This window comes from Sminthopsis crassicaudata, chromosome 2, assembly GCF_048593235.1.
Source record: "Sminthopsis crassicaudata isolate SCR6 chromosome 2, ASM4859323v1, whole genome shotgun sequence".
Lineage (NCBI taxonomy): Eukaryota > Metazoa > Chordata > Mammalia > Dasyuromorphia > Dasyuridae > Sminthopsis > Sminthopsis crassicaudata.
The window spans coordinates 594218555-594225810 of NC_133618.1; positions in this window are offsets into that span (position 1 = coordinate 594218555).

The following is a 7256-nucleotide window of genomic DNA, read 5'->3' on the forward strand; positions in this document are numbered from 1 at the left end:
CAGAAATAATAATACTACCTGGCTTACAAGGCTGAGGTGAGGATAAAATGTTACAATATTTGTAAAGTGCTTTAAAAGGTGTTATATAAATGCTAGACATTGGTGAAAAAAAAAAATAATCCAGAATGAGAACATCATCTTTGTGACTCCTTAAATGATACCTAATAATGTCTGCTGCTTCTGGATTATGCTATTAGTCTTTTTACCTTTGAGTACTGTGGGGGTTTGTGGCAAAACAACAACTAACAAGCACATGCTATATCACAGATTTAAATTATAGGGCACAGGCTAGTTGAATGTAATTTCTCATAGCTATAGGATGAGACCTCTTGATCAGGAATATAGTATCTGAGCTATTTCCTAAAGAGTAAAATTACTAAAGCACAAGATGCCAGATTAAAAAAAAAAAAAATGTTACTAGATATCCTGCTGGATTTCAAGTGACTAGGTCAGAAATTCAATAGGAAACACTGTTTAAGGAAAAACAAAACAGAAAACCTACTAGCAAAGGAGGCCAAATAGAGTATTGTTTTAGTTACTTAGGGGATAATGACAATGGAATAGCACATTGTCACAGGGTAATGGTCTCCTGCTGCTACATAAATGCCAAGGCAAAACCAAAGCATTTATCAAAAACAAACAACCAGGCAGAATATCTACCTTATTTTTAAAGCAAGGCTTGTTGATCCTGGAGCAAAGTTCTAACCCAACACTTTAATTCCATTATAGAAATGTGTGAGAATGATCTCCTGTTCCAATAGGCTTTTGTCCGGGGAAATATAGTCTCCTTGCAATAGTCTTCTGGAATCACTGGATTTGGCTTGGCTATAGGCTGTTTTGAAGGTTTTAACCAGTGGGAAAACAGACTTTTCATAAAAACACAATTACTTGTCCATGTATCTTGGCTCCTCACTGGCTGTTGAAATGTTATTGTTGATTCTTTGCCTTTGATTTTACCCTCCCTCCCCCACATCTTAATTCTTTTCATGACTCTTGATGTTAGATACAAGCTCTGTGTGATATAATTTTTCATCTGCTTAACAAGAAACTGTTGTTATTATAAGCATCAATCAAGAATGCCCTAGGTATGAAACAAATAATCCATTAACCTGACACAGAGAGTTGATGCTTCCCCATCTGTAATCTCTTTATTCCTTTCAAAGTTACTCCCGTGGGGTTAGAGTCTCTAAAGTGTAGGTAATTTTCTGAGCAAGGTAAAATCCAAGTAAAAATAAATTTAAGCAGTTATAGATTCCTGGGTTTTGTACATGGTAGACAATAAAAATGCTTTCATTCGTGAGCAAAAACAAAATTTCAGAAAGAAAAGGTTTTCTACTATTCAACTATTCAGGCTTTTGGAGAAAATATAGTTTAAGTTACTTTATATAGACTAAACAAGTCTGAATGAAAGTCAATATGATGGAACACATTTCCTTATTCTTCTGAATATCCAGTTACTCAGAATCATGGACCATCATAGCTAGAAGGGCCTTTGATAGAATAATTAGTCCAACCCTTCCATTTTATGGAATTGAAAATCCAAGTTCAGTTTTCTCTTTTAGTTGATAAGAAAAATTTTAGAAACCCCTTTCCCTAGATTATTTTGTAACAGGTTAAATCAAATTAGAAATGGAATTTCTTGACCCTATGGCTGAAGGAGATGCTGACTTAATTTGAGAAATTTGGGCAGTCTTTTTCTTTTCTGATATTTTCTGTTTTGTCTAAGCCTCCTTCCTGAGAGAATGGATAGAAGATAATAATTCTAGCTCATGCTTTTAGAGATATGGGGCATCTATGTGTGTTACTGAAAGAATTGTCTCAAATGGCTTTTGCCTTGTACCATTTTTGCATTTGTAACTTTTCCATTTCTTTTGCATGCCAGATTAAGGTTTGAAGAGGGAAATGAAGAATGGGTTATTAAGAGAAACTAGAATTGTTTGACTAGTATCCTTCACCATACAAAATTAGAAAGGGTTATTATATCCTTCCAAAAATTGTGCTTTGTTGCAACTGTCAGAGACAAAAAATAGGCTTGGTGGGCCACTAACTTGACAAGCATTACTCATTTGTGATTTGCCACAACCTGGGGAACCAACCATTTATTAGCTGATAATATTAGACAAATCTCTTAACCTCTTAGAACACTTTAGTTTTCTAACCTATAAAATGGACAAAATAAAATCTGTAGAAAGGGGCAGCATAGCATAGTAGAGAACTGTTTTAGGATTAAGAAGATTTGGCTCAATTCTTATTTCTAGCTCATACTAGCTGTGTGACTAGGAGTAAAACATTTAAGTTGCCTTTTTGCATCCAGGAAGGAGGCATTTTCTATATCAGCAGTTCCCTTCCTTATACCATAGAAGGTATATTTTCCAAAAAATTGGGGGGAAAGCAAATTATTCTACAGTGTTGTAAGGCATATAAAGTACTTTTCAAACCTTACAATGTTAAATTACAGCATGTATATATGACACTTCCTGGCTAAACTATTGCTTTGCTCCATGGAGAAAGGAAATGAGTCAGTACAGGTTTTTTTAGTCAGTGAAATAAGATGATCATTCCAGAAATCACAACCATAGTCACATTGGTGGAGGAAATGAAAAAAAAGGGGGAGGGATCTATTTAGAATAAAGAGACAAAAATTCAATAAAAAACTCATAAGAACAGAAGAGTGCTTTAAAGTTGAAATGTAGTTGTTAAACATGAAACGGAAAAGATGGGAATACAGGCCATCATTTGGGTCACCTAGTATTATCAGATCCTGTAACTACAGATCCTAACTCTAAACAATAGTCCTATAGGAAAGGTCTTATAGTCAGACAAACTAGGTCTCTGCAAATTGGTGACTTCCTGTCGGTTTGAAGAAAACCTGGCCAATTCAGGCACCTGATGACACTTTGTCCACAATGGCAAAAGTAATTCTGGAAAAATGTAGGTTTTATTTGCTTCCATTATCTAGCCAAAGACTGTTTTTTCCCCCTTTTCTTTTCATTTTTCTAGTTAGGCTTCTCAAAAATTATTTACTTTCCATTCAGGTTGTCTTACACACCCAGTCCAAATTGTAGAAATAGGCATGATTGCATTTACAGCGATCCAGATTTTGCAATAAAGCAGATTTCTATGGGCATTCAATGTAGTCGAAATGTTCCAATGCCTTGGGCCTCTTATTCAAATAAAAGGAAGTTCCGGTGTGTACAGGAAAATGCCTGGTTATAAGAATATAGCAAATAGATTTAAAATAGTAAATGTTGTATCCAGTGTGTCTCTTTGGGGGATATCACAGAGATTTAGTTGAAAAAATTCCCTATGAAGGTAAAAAAGTTAAAGAGCCTTTTTTTTTTTTTAAAGTTTCAGAAAGAATTAGTAAGGATAGAAGAAAGATAGCTTTTAACTTCAAGTTTGGTTTAATAAAATAAACCAAGCTTCAAACATTTTAATATAAATTTAAAGGCAATTTAAGATGCTGGCAGTCCCTCTATCCATTGGGTACAACTTAATGAACTTTCAAAGATGAAATATTAATGACTGTATTCAGGGAAAGTTCCTTCAGTAATTTTCAGTAATTTTGAAAAAATGTTAAAAACATGGAAGCAATTGAAAAATCTCTTTCACCTGAGCAATATACTCTTTCATGAATTATCCAGTTACAAGACTAGAGCTATAGAATGTCATAAAAGTTTCCATTTTTTGATGGATATGTGGCTGGAATTCTGTACTGCTGCCGTGCTATTGAAAAGAATGGTACTCTCTTCACTCTCATTTCCTCCTCTTGTTTAAAACCAAACACTGAAAACTGAAGAAATTAAGCAGCTTTGATAATAGTAGTTGGCCTTGAATAAATATATTTATCTCTCTTGGTCTGAGATTAGGGGGCTGGACTAGATCAGGAGTTCCAAAACATAGGGTCCATGGACCAGATTTCAGGAGGTCTGTATACATGGGCAGGGGGGAAAACATCTGTCCTTATTTCCACTAACTTCTAACTGAAGTTTAGCATTTCCTTTAATTATTTAAAAAACGTAATTCAGAAAAGGGGTCCACAGACTTCACTAGATTTCCAAAGGGGTCAAGGACACAAAAAAAAGTTTGAAAACCTATATGTTTCTAAGTCTCCTTTCCAGCTCTAACATGGTAGGCTCCCTTGAAAATCCTGGAGAATGAAAGCAGAGAGTACGGAAAGGAAGCAGATTGAATTTTTAAAATGCTTCAAATCTGCCACACAAAAGTTAAAGTTTATGGATAATAATAAACCACACAATATTATTTTAGATAATATAGATTATGGAGTTAGAGCCAGACAGAACCTCAAAGCCCCATTCAAGGTCAACATTTCATTTTGCAAATGAAAAATTGAAACCAAAAGAGGTTAAGTAATTGCTCAATTTCACACAGGTTTCTAGAATGACAGTTTGTAATATCTTAGGTTACTTCCCCAAGCTCATCTTTGAAATGGGTCAAAATGTCCCAGTGACAGAAGTCCTCTGTTGATATAGACGAAATTCTTTTCCTAGAGTCGGAGGTACTAAAGTAATAAACAATTTAATTAAAAAAAACAAAAAACCATCATGGTCTCCATCCATGGTCTCTACTACCAAATACCCAGTCCTCTATCTTTGCGAAAAGATGTCTTCATCCTTAGGTTTTTTTTATCTCTAAGGGATTATTTTGAGGATTTAGAAGTGGCATAAAGTAAAAAAGGGGCAAAGAAGGGGAAAAAAGAAAGAAGGGAATATGAGCTAAAGAAAAGGAGGGAGAAAGAGAGGGAGGGGAGGGAGGGAGAGAGAGAGAGACAGAGAGAGAGAGAGAGAGAGAGAGAGAGAGAGAGAGAGAGAGACAGAGAGAGAGGGGGGGGGGGAGACAGAGACAGAGAATAAAAAAGGGAAATAAGTAAATAAGTAGGGAAAGATAGGGAAGGGAACGAGAAAAGTTGCGAAGACCCTCAGGCTATGTCGGGGATGGGAAGGGAGGAGGTAGAATGTGTAGCATCTCTCATCTCTCCTAAAGGAACCAGCCAGATAGATACCAGCTTGGTTTCTTCTCTGACCTAAAACCCACGTACTACCTAAGTCGATTTTCTTTCTTCTCAATGGATCCACCCTCAACCACATCTAGTTCCAACCCACTGGAGTGTCTGGGGTCCCAATCCCAGTGGTCACTGCTTTCCCGCGGTCCCTGGTGTGGATGCTTTTTTGTTAAACGAAGGCAGTATCTGGGGAAGCATGGATGGAGAGTGGGTTCGTGGGGTCGATTGAGAGTGGGAGAAGAATGATAATCTTTCGAGAGCTCGTCCTACTGCCTTAGGGGCACAGAAAGAGTCAGGTGGTGGCTGCGTGTATCTGCAGTGGCTCTGGACTGCCTGCCTGGGCTTAGAGCTGATGCTTCCGTGAGGCCTCTGGCCGCGGAATCAGCAGAACAGCCTTGTAAAAAAGAGGTGCCCTCCACCCCTTCTTCGTTCCCCTCCCCCTCGCCAAATCTCAGTTGACTTCTATTCTGTTGACCACAGTGAGGTCAAGCCTTCCCTCCGAGGTTTGAAGGGATTCCCGACAAGCTTGCTTACTATATGGAGTTTTTTCAAGAGGGGTGGGGGGAATGGAGGAGAGGCCTGTTGATGGGACTTTCTTCTCTGTCTCGTTTTTTTTTTTTTTTTTTCCTTTCTTCAGTTTCCCCAGCGTCCATTCACCCGCCCACCCTCATGCCAGAGCCCCTCCCTCCCGCAGTCCCGAAGACAAGGGCAGCAGGGGTGTCTGTCCCCCCTCCCCTGGTCCTTTACACCGCGGGCCGCCCCTCACCTCGGGGACAGTCGCTGCGATCCCGCCGTGGACCGGGTCGTGGGGGGCTCCGCAAGAACTTCCGTGGGTTGAGAAGTAGGGAGGAGAAGCGAGCGGGCTGTCCCCCTTGCGCCGGGACCCAAGGAAACCTCCTTCCTCCTGCCGCCCTTCTACCCTCAGCCCCAACCCCCGCCCGCAGGCCCCAGGCCCCCAAAGAGATACTAATTTGTAGAGGTCCTTTTCTATTTCTTGGGCTTCTTCCCAGGGCCCTAACCTCACAACTCCTAAGAAGCAGAAAAGGGGAGGAGGGAGAGGAAGGAAACGTGTTCCCCAGGAAGCAAAAAAAGCACAACACACACACACACACACACACAACACCCACAAACCTTCCACAAACCTCCCTGGATTCCTTCTACGACCCTCACCCTGCCACCCTCACGCGCCTTCCAAACTGCTTCCTAGCTGATTGAAGGGAAGGGGAAACCCAGCCCGAGGCAGAGCTGCAGAGTAAAGAAAGTTACGCAAACACTTTGTTTTTTCAATTCTCCGTTTCCCTCCGCAATAACGCGAGGGGGAGATATCAGCCTGGGCCAATCGCCTTCCCATCTAGGCAAAAGAGGAAGGGAGTGGGGGAGGTGTCCAGCTAAAACCATTAGCCTAAGGCTACAGGTGTTCTATCTGGCAGGTGATGTCTCACTGAACGAGGGGGAACTGATTCCAATGCGGCCTGGTAAGCCAACTATTGTCCTTTCCTGGTGCCCATCCCAAGGCTATCCGACTCCCGTCAACGCCTGCAAGCCCAGCCTACTTCCCCCCGGGCATCCGACATGGGCACAGGTCCGCAACAAGACCAGCGCTGAAGTCCAGGGGAAGAGGAAGAAAACAGCACAGATGAGTCCCTGCGTACTCTCTCCTTTTGGAAACTAAAGGCCAGGAGCTCCCCTAGGATTTTGGGGTAACATTCGGTCTTGTAAATGCTATTTGTTATTTTCCATCAGTCAAAAAATACATATAAAGCAGAGTCGTGTAGAGGAAAAAAGTTATGCACGCGTTAGCACTCAAAACAGTCCCCCAAGGCTGGGTTAGAGACACTTGTGACAAAATGCTTATATTTAGTAATTTCGTTTATTTCTCGATCAGGTCAGAAACATTTTATTGCAGAGATCCTTTAAAATGAAATCGGCTTTTTCCAGGTCGAGGAGTCTACGTCAGATCAAGATCTGCCGTTCGCCGAGTGGCTGGGGCAAATTACTGAGAGAAGAACATTTCCTAAAGTCAGAAAAAAGCCAATTCAGCTGCCAACAGCTCCGCTGGTTCTGCACTAGAAGTCATCACCCTCGCTTTGTGGGTTTGCTCCTAAAATGGTGAGAATAATAGGAATGTGCCTAAAGATAGCAATGTCACTAGTCTGGAGAAAAGAAACCTTTTTTTTTTTTTTTTCCTTGGGAAATTTAGAAACACACACACTTCAAGTCATGTGGACCGGTG